At 39.5% G+C, this 10,000-nt stretch overlaps 1 long non-coding RNA gene across 1 annotated transcript in view; it reads left to right on the top strand.

Annotated features, from left to right (window-relative positions):
• The window catches only part of LOC135116439 (uncharacterized), a 96,006-nt gene that overhangs the window by 42,381 nt on the left and 43,625 nt on the right, over positions 1–10,000 (top strand). The window contains exon 2 of the long non-coding RNA XR_010276334.1: positions 8,242–8,284. This is a non-coding gene — a long non-coding RNA (uncharacterized LOC135116439). The remainder of the gene's footprint in view (positions 1–8,241; positions 8,285–10,000) is intronic.

The following is a 10,000-nucleotide window of genomic DNA, read 5'->3' as shown; positions in this document are numbered from 1 at the left end:
CCTTCTCAACCTTTATGCATCTTCTATCCTTTGCCTCTTTTCATCCCTCTTCCTCCCTTTCCATCCCCCCAATTCTCTCTCTCTCTCTCTCTCTCTCTCTCTCTCTCTCTCTCTCTCTCTCTCTCTCTCTCTCTCTCTCTCTCTCTCTCTCTCTCTCTCTCTCATCCAGCTCCTAACCTCCCTTACCTTTTATTTTATTTTTAATTTATTTATTTATCTATTTTTATATTCCCTGTCCTTTCCTATCAACTTTCCACTCCCACCTTACTCATTTTGCCTATCTCCTCTTTCTCATCCTTTCCTCCCCTATCACCCATTCCTTCCCATTCTAACCCCTCTTCCCCACCATCCTTATTTCCTCTTTCCCATCCTTTCTCCCTCTACCTCCCATTACCTCCCACACCCTCCCTATCTCTCATCCCTCCCTATCTCTCATCCCTTCTTCCACTTCCTTCCATCACTCCCACGTCCAGCCTTTTGTCTCTCTCTCTCTCTCTCTCTCTCTCTCTCTCTCTCTCTCTCTCTCTCTCTCTCTCTCTCTCTCTCTCTCTCTCTCTCTCTCTCTCTCTCATTCTCTCTATTCCTCCACCTTCTATTACTACCACACTCTCACTATCCCCTCTTTGTCTCTTATCCTTTCTTCCACTTTCTTCCATCATTCCCACGCGCAGCACTCCCTATCTGCGCTCTCTCTCTCTCTCTCTCTCTCTCTCTCTCTCTCTCTCTCTCTCTCTCTCTCTCTCTCTCTCTCTCTCTCTCTCTCTCTCTCTCTCTCTCTCTCTCTCTCTGTCTTTCACTCCCACGCCCAGCTCTCTCCCTATCTGCTCTCTTTCTCTCCCTCCCTATAGCGGCGAGAAAAGAAAAATCGAAAAGGCGGAAAATCAACAAAATGAGGTCAATAAAGAATAAATAGAAAAGTCCGTTGTAACATACAGGTCCATTTCACGCGTGGAGGGCGCGGGACTGGATTCACCTGACGTTTGTTGCTTTTGTTTGGCTTTATTTATCTGTTTGTGTTCGCTTTTCAGACCAAATGGCTCGGGGTTTAAAAGAGAGAGAGAGAGAGAGAGAGAGAGAGAGAGAGAGAGAGAGAGAGAGAGAGAGAGAGAGAGAGAGAGAGAGAGAGAGAGAGAGAGAGAGAGAGAGAGAGAGAGTTTTGTCAGTCTGTTGCTGTTCATGGATGAGGAATAAAAATAAAGTAAAAGGTAAAAAAAAAAAAAAAATCGTTGTTCATGGACGAGGTTTTAAAAGTAATGTGGGAAAAAAAGGGTAATGAAGATGAAGCTTGTGTGTGTGTGTGTGTGTGTGTGTGTGTGTGTGTGTGTGTGTGTGTGTGTGTGTTATGTTATGTTTGAGGTTAGTGTAAGAGAGAGAGAGAGAGAGAGAGAGAGAGAGAGGAGAGAGAGAGAGAGAGAGAGAGAGAGAGAGAGAGAGAGAGAGAGAGAGAGAGAGAGAGAGTACTATTTTGTGGCTTAACTTGATGTATCACAAACCAAAACTACGCCAGAATTGCGGAGGACAGGATAAAAGTCACGTTTTTTTGTTAGTATTTTTCATTTTCAGCTGCCCATCCGCTTTTCCTTCATATTTTTCTTTTTTACTTTACTTTTTTTCCTTTATTTTTTTTTTATATTCCAACTATCTTTGTCCACTTGTTTTTTTTAATTTTTCTAATTTCTTCCTTTTTTTTTCGCCTTTTCTTCATTTTCCTTTCTCTTCATTATTTTTTATATTTCCTTTTATACTGCCATCCTTACTGCTTTATTTAAACCATTTTATTTTTTACATCTATTTTATTTTCTTACCCTAATTTTCCTCATATTGTTTCACGTCCATGTTTGAATTATTCTGTCTTTCCTAATTACATATTTTTTTAACCTAATGATTCTCAGTTTTTACTTCATCCCTTTATTTAACGAGCTGTTTTTCACTTTCATTTTTGTCTCTCCCTTTTTCTTTTTCAATCATTTTTTCTTTGTAATTTCTTCACCCGAGATTCCAGTCGATTATTTCATGTCTTTTTTCCGATGTTTTTTTTTTTCTCTGTTTTATTCTTTTTATCTGCATGATTCCTATAATTGAATCAGCATTTTTTGTAATGTATAGTGTTTTCTCATTCCTATTTTCTTTGTTCTCTTTTCGTATTTTTCACATTTTTCTTCATCCTGTATTCCGTTCTCATCCTCTCTCATCATCAAAGCTCTACTTTTCCAGTTTTTTCCTTTTTTTTGCCATTTTTTCCTTTTCGTCTCGATTCCCTTGATTTTTCGTATTTTCCTCGATTTTTTTATTTCTACTATTTTTTTTCTCTAGTTTGTCCCAGATTCCAACCTTTTCTTTCTCTATTTCTTCTCTCGTCATTTATTTGTTTAATTATTTTCATTCTGTTTTTGTTTTACTTTCCTACCGTTTCCCTGGTCTTTTATTTTTTTTATTTTTTATTTTTATTTTACTCCGTTACCTCACCCCGTTTCCTGTTCTATTCCTATTCTATGTTTCCTCTTGCTCTTCCACTTTTTCCTCTTTTTTTTCTCCGTTTTTTTCAGTTTACTAACATTTTTTTCCTATGTTTTTCTTTCCCCCCCTTTTTTTATCTGTTTAATTCAATTTTTAAAACATCGATACATCTTCTCACTTTCCTACTAAAGGTTCCAAGTTTTTCCTCGTCTACTTTTTTTTTCTTTTTTAATTTTTGTTTTTACTGAAATTTTACACCGTTTTCTTTTTTTTTTTTTTTTTTTACGTTAACATTTTGGTTTTGTTTTCCTTTTACTATATTTTTTTGCTGTCTTTCCCCAAGTTTTTTTTTATATTTCTTTTTTTTTTCATCTTTTTCGTCGCCCTTTATTACCGTGACAGTTTTTACTTAATTTTCTTCCAGTTTCCTTCCTTTTTTTCTTACTTTTAATTTTTCAACTAAATTTCTATTCGGTCTAGTCTCAATTTTCTTACCTGTATTTTAATATTTTCCCTCACCCTTCACGAGTATAATTGTACCTCTGCCTTTACGTCACTTTCTTAACAATTTTTCCTCATTTTTTCCTCTCTGACGTTATTCACTCGTCCATTTTTATTTCCCTTTTACCTTTATCCCCTTTTTTACCCACCTTTCTCCCTCCTCCCTTTGGGCACGTTTCCCCCCCCCCCTCGTCCTTTACTTTTCATTTTGTCCCATGTACTTACCCTATTTTTCATCAGTTTTCCCTCCCCTCCATTTTTTTCTAGTTTCCCATCCATTTTTTCCCACGTTTACTCACAGCCTTTTTCGCCCCGTGTGTTGGCTCTCGAGGGCCGGCACACAGTTACTCTGGCTGTAATACATGTTCAGACCAACAGCACCAAGAATATAAGGCCTCCATTTCCATATAAAAGGGAACACTCTTGTCCTCACTTTCCTCTCTTTTCCCTCTTCTCACTCTGTTCCCTCGATTCTCTCTCTCTCTCTCTCTCTCTCTCTCTCTCTCTCTCTCTCTCTCTCTCTCTCTCTCTCTCTCTCTCTCTCTCTCTCTCTCTCTCTCTCTCTCTCTCTCTCTCTCTCTCTCTCTCTCTCTCTCTCGCTCACACCCCCTTCACTCACTTGCTCTCATTTTCTCGTGACTCACTCGTCTCTTTCATCTTTCCTAGTTCGTATTTTCTTATTTCTGGTTTGTCTGTCTGTCTCAGTCTGTGTTTGTCTATGTCTGCCTGTATGTCTGCTTTGCTCTCTCTCTCTCTCTCTCTCTCTCTCTCTCTCTCTCTCCTCTCTCTCTCTCTCTCTCTCTCTCTCTCTCTCTCTCTCTCTCTCGACCTTTCTTACCTTTGTTTTTTTAATTCTTGTCACTTTGGTCAATCTAGTTTGGGTAATTTGTAGTAGTAATAGTAGTAGTAGTAGTAGTAGTAGTAGTAGTAGTAGTAGTTCTTGATACTGATGTTGCTGAAATAATACTTGAAGTTGCAATAGTAGTTTTAAAGTTTTAATGGTGGTAGTAGTTTGTGGTGGTGGTGGTGGCGATGGTGGTAGTGGCGATGTTGTTGTTGTTGTTGGTGGTGGTGGTGGTGGGGGTGGTGGTGTTGGTACATTATCAATGCTTCACACCGGCCCAGGGTTTAGGCGGGAGGGTGGAAAGAATCACGAGCTGGAGACAGATTTATCCCTGACCGCCCCGCCGCGTCCTGTCTGGGAGGTGCGGACGTGAGGGAAGCGTTCAGGCAAGTCCAGGCAGGGAGAGATATGTCTTGCGTCTCCCTGGCCAATCCTGTGTTGGTGGTGGTGGTGTTGATAGTGGTGGTGGTTGTGGTGGTGGTGATGGTGGTGGTGTTCATTGATGATAATAATTATGGTGATTGTGGTGATGGTGATGATAAGGGTAATGATAAAAAGGCAATATTAATGATAATAATAATAATGATAATAATAATAATGATAATAATGATAATAATAATATAATAATAATAACGGCAATAATATTAGTACTACTACTACTACTACTACTACTACTACTAATACTACTACTACTACTACTACTACTACTACTACTACTACTACTACTACTACTACTACTACTAAGAATAACAATATTATACAAATGGTAAACTCAATTTTTACAACCTTCATAATAATTTTACTCAACTTGGCGTTTTGACTGACTCATGATTTCATGCATGGAGGCGTACATTCCTCACTCTTTTTCTCGTCCTAAACCTTCTAAACCTTGGTTTAACACAGCTTGTTCTCGTGCTATACATTATAGAGAGGTGGCCCACAAAAGGTACTTAAGCCTTCCATCACCAGAATCTCATGCACTTTATAGTTCTGCCCGGAACCATGCCAAGTCTGTTCTCCAACTAGCCAAAAACTCCTTCATTAACAGAAAATGTCAAAACCTTTCAAGATCTAACTCCCCTCGTGATTTCTGGCATCTAGCCAAAAATATCTCCAATAACTTTGCTTCTTCTTCTTTCCCTCCTCTACGTTAACCAGATGGCACCACTGCTATCACATCTATTTCTAAAGCTGAACTCTTTACTCAAACCTTTGCTAAAAACACTACCTTGGACGATTCTGGGCTTGTTCCTCCCTCTCCTCCACCCTCTGACTACTTCATGCCACCTATTAAAATTCTTCGCAATAATGTTTTCCATGCCCTTGCTGGCCTAAACCCTCGGAAGGCTTATGGACCTGATGGGGTCCCTCCTATTGTTCTCCGAAACTGTGCCTCCGTGCTTGCACCTTACTTCGTCAAACTCTTTCAGCTCTGTCTGTCAACATCTATCTTTCCTTCTTGCTGGAAGTTTGCCTACATTCAACCTGTTCCTAAAAAGGGTGACCGCTCTAATCCCTCAAACTACCGTCCTATTGCTTTAATTTCCTGCTTATCTAAAGTTTTTGAATCTATCCTCAACAGGAAGATTCTTAAACATCTATCACTTCACAGCCTTTTATCTGATCGCCAGTATGGGTTCCGTCAAGGCCGCTCTACTGGTGATCTTCTGGCTTTCCTTACTGAGTCTTGGTCATCCTCTTTTAGAGATTTTGGTGAAACTTTTGCTGTTGCCTTGGACATATCAAAAGCCTTTGATAGAGTCTGGCACAAAGCTTTGATTTCCAAACTACCCTCCTACGGTTTCTATCCTTCTCTCTGTAACTTCATCTCAAGTTTCCTTTCTGACCGTTCTATTGCTGCTGTGGTAGACGGTCACTGTTCTTCTCCTAAATCTATTAACAGTGGTGTTCCTCAGGGTTCTGTCCTGTCACCCACTCTCTTCTTATTATTCATTAATGATCTTCTAAACCAAACTTCTTGTCCTATCCACTCCTACGCTGATGATACCACCCTGCACATTTCCACGTCTTTTCATAGACGTCCAACCCTTCAGGAGGTAAACATATCATGCAGGGAAGCCACAGAACGCCTGACTTCTGATCTTTCTAAAATTTCTGATTGGGGCAGAGCAAACTTGGTATTGTTCAATCCCTCAAAAACTCAATTCCTCCATCTATCAACTCGACACAACCTTCCAGACAACTATCCCCTCTTCTTCAATGACACTCAACTGTCCCCCTCTTCTACACTGAACATCCTCGGTCTGTCCTTTACTTATAATCTGAACTGGAAACTTCACATCTCATCTGTAGCTAAAACAGCTTCTATGAAGTTAGGTGTTCTGAGACGTCTCCGCCAGTTTTTCTCACCCCCCAGCTGCTAACTCTGTACAAGGGCCTTATCCGTCCATGTATGGAGTATGCTTCACATGTCTGGGGGTTCCACTCATACTGCTCTTCTAGACAGGGTGGAATCAAAAGCTTTTCGTCTCATCAACTCCTCTCCTCTAACTGACTGTCTTCAGCCTCTCTCTCACCGCCGCAATGTTGCATATCTAGCTGTCTTCTACCGCTATTTTCATGCTAACTGCTCTTCTGATCTTGCTAACTGCATGCCTCCCCTCCTTCCGCGGCCTCGCTGCACAAGACTTTCTTCTTTCTCTCACCCCTATTCTGTCCACCTCTCTAACGCAAGAGTTAACCAGTATTCTCAATCATTCATCCCTTTCTCTGGTAAACTCTGGAACTCCCTGCCTGCTTCTGTATTTCCACCTTCCTACGACTTGAATTCCTTCAAGAGGGAGGTTTCAAGATACTTATCCACCAATTTTGACCACTGCTTTGACCCTTTTATGGGACTGGCATTTCAGTGGGCATTTTTTTTGTTAGATTTTTATTGCCTTTGGCCAGTATCCTTCCTACATAAAAAAAAAAAAAAAATTCAGATTTTACCCAGATCCTCTCAGAGTACTTTTCCGCGAGCACTTTCTTCCCGCTCACACTCAACCTCTTGCCGGATCTTTTCATATTGATTTTCGAACTTTCATGCCATTTTCATTCAGTATGCGTATACATAGAAGTATGCGTCTCTCTGCATATGTATTAGGGTATATGAATATACCCTAACTTCAAACATTCCCACACGTACATAAGAAAATGAGTTAAGGTAAAAGATGTCATCGGGCCTATACGTGGGAGTAGCTGTATAAAACATGCATGCTATGGCTACCTATCATCCTTATCCGTAAATTTGTTTAACCTATTTACTCGGCCGTAACAATTTTATTACTAAATCTTTTCCATTCAGTTAAATCCATTCCATTCATGTACCACTCTGTTTGAGAGCCAATTTCTTCCCATCTCTATTTTAATCTAATTTTATTAAGCTTGAATTGTATATTTCTAATGGAAATCAGATATCGAAATAATTGTTTTGCTTTAAATATTCTCGATCAGGGAACTTCCTTGTGCCACTGCTGTAATCCAGACCGGTTATTATTGCTTAAATTTCCCCAGACCTCACCTCCAATGTATGTGTAGCACATCTCTCATTCATTCTCTGACATACGCGGATTCCACCTCACTAGATGTTTGATAATAGGAATAAACATTGGTTCAATATTAATGCTATCACAGTCATCATCATCATCATTATCATCATAATTTTTATTATTGGTATTGTTATTTATTATAATAGTGCTATTACTAGTAATATTTACTGCATGCTACTATTGCTGTTGCTGTTGCTGCTGCTGTTGCTACTGCTACTGCTACTGCTACTACTACTACTTACGACAACACACCAACAACACCAGCAGTAACAATAACACCAGCAACAGCAGGAGCAGCAACAGTAACATCAACAACAACAACAACAACAACAATGATGATAAGGATAATAATAATGAAAATAATAGAATGAAATAAATAAGAACGGAATGCGACGAACTCCCTCCAGTTTGTGTAAATTGGAAACGATCAACGTGAAAATTGCTTTAGACTTTAGTTACTTGTACACATTTTATTACATTCCGGTGTGTAGCTTCCCGGTCAAGTTTAAAGTTTTGGTTAATGAGAGAAAAATTCCTTGGCTTGGAATGTTACCGCCTCAAAAGCTTTACTTGTTTTCTGATATGAATTACTTCTTTTATTTCATGTTTTTATTTCACATTTTCTGAACAGCGTGGAGTATTTGAATTAATTTGTACACAGATGTAATATTAGTACTATAGGGTTGTTGCAACGTAAATGTGTGTGTGTGTGTGTGTGTGTGTGTGTGTGTGTGTGTGTGTGTGTGTGTGTGTGTGTGTGTGTGTGTGTGTGTGTGTGTGTGCGCGCGCGCGCGCATGCTTTAGTGTTTTCATTTGTGTGTGTGTGTGTGTGTGTGTGTGTGTGTACACCTCATCTTTTCACTTATTAATTTACTCTGTTCTTTCCAGGTAATTGTCCTTCAAGACTGTCAAGTGCCTCACCTGTTCAGGAGTGAGTGTTAACTTTGCCTTACTTTACTTTCTAATTGTGTTTTCTTGCTTTCAGTTTACATTATGCTTAAAACTACTGAAATTTTAACCTATTTCTCTGTGTGACGGCACATGACCTGCGTTGTTATAGTGTTGAAGCTTGACCAATCCATTGCTTCTTGTGTGCTTCGTCTGTGTTTCTACGTTAGGTGCTATCCAGGATAGTTAGTTAGTTAGTTGTTTATTGACAAAAGAATCCTTTTACAAAATAAACAAAGAACAAATAATTGTACAAGTACTTTTGTCCATGAAAAGTAACAAACATGCATTTGATGTAGAGGTGATTCTTACATATTATACGTATATACTCAGTACTTCAAAAATATAGCTACACACTTCCTGTATATAGATATTCTCTTCCATTATGTCATTTATATCGCCAAATCTGAGCATTTGATAACTATTACGTAGATCAGCAGTCATTGTGCACTCTAACAACACATGTTTTTCGGTTTGAACATGAACACCGTCGCACAAACATACTCTCTGCTCAGTTGGCGTTCGACTCCACCTGCCTGTTTCAATTCTTAGATTGTGTGACATTAATCTCAGTCTTGTGAATGCCTCTCGCTGGTAATCGGGCACATACTTATCAGTCTTATAAATATTGTGAACTGTCAGTGTCGGGTTAAAGTCATTCACATAATGTCCGGATCTTAGTGGCACTGTTCGGTGTGTTCCTCAAAATATTTCTCAATTTTTCCATGGGGTCATTATCTGATATCAGGGATATTTCTCTATTAAGGAATCTATATCCAGGTGTGTTTTCTCTCCTGCAAAGGTCATACACAATATAAAAAGGTTGTTCCATATCTATGACCTCCAACTTAGATTTTAAGAAGTTTTTCCTCCTTCGCTTTACTAATTCTACATACGATAGATGGGTCGGCCAGCGAGCACGTGAGGACAGCGCGGGTCTTATCGTGACCTCATTTGCCCCACCGCCTCTTACATTCTCCTGTCTGAACACAGCCATCCGCCTACCCTGATGTGTGACAGTAATGTAAAGAGAGAGGAAAAAAGTAACAAGGAAAAATTGTGTAAAAATAATAGGTAAAAAGTACATCAGTTATTGAGTGAAAAGCAGTGATGCTGATGACGCACTGCTCGCTCGCTGGCTGGCCGACCCATCTGTCATGTGGATTCTGGTGCTATCTTCTTCAACGTTCCGCATTGTTACTTGTTCCGTTCACCTTCGCCGTGTTGCGTGTATATGTTACGCTTTTCCACGCCATTGCCTCGTGTTGTTCATGATATGTTTAACTATATAGGTGGCATATTTTGTTCTGTGGAGTTCGTTTTGTGTTGCACTGCTATACTGGTCATTGTGGTCAGGCTGTGTTGCGTTGTGTTACTTTTATGTTTGTTGCGTTACACTAAAACTGGATTTTGTTACGATATTGTTCTTTTGGTGTGTGTGTGTGTGTGTGTGTGTATGTGTTTAGTGTGTGTGTGTGTGTGTGTGTGTGTGTGTGTGTGTGTGTGTGTGTGTGTGTGTGTGTTAGAATTCTGATTATTAAAAAACTAAGCAGAGAAGGGATTCAAAGTTAAGGTCAGTTTAGCCCCGAAGATATCGTGATTCCTCTCTTTTAAAGCAGCTTAAGTTACAGGAAAGGGGAAAAAACAAAAATAGACAGAGTTCCAGAAAATAAACGAGAGAGAGAGAGAGGAGAGAGAG

The sequence above is a fragment of the Scylla paramamosain genome, chromosome 3, assembly GCF_035594125.1.
Source record: "Scylla paramamosain isolate STU-SP2022 chromosome 3, ASM3559412v1, whole genome shotgun sequence".
Classification (NCBI taxonomy): domain Eukaryota; kingdom Metazoa; phylum Arthropoda; class Malacostraca; order Decapoda; family Portunidae; genus Scylla; species Scylla paramamosain.
Note: the sequence above shows the minus strand (reverse complement) of the source record. Positions and strands in the feature narration are given on the sequence as shown.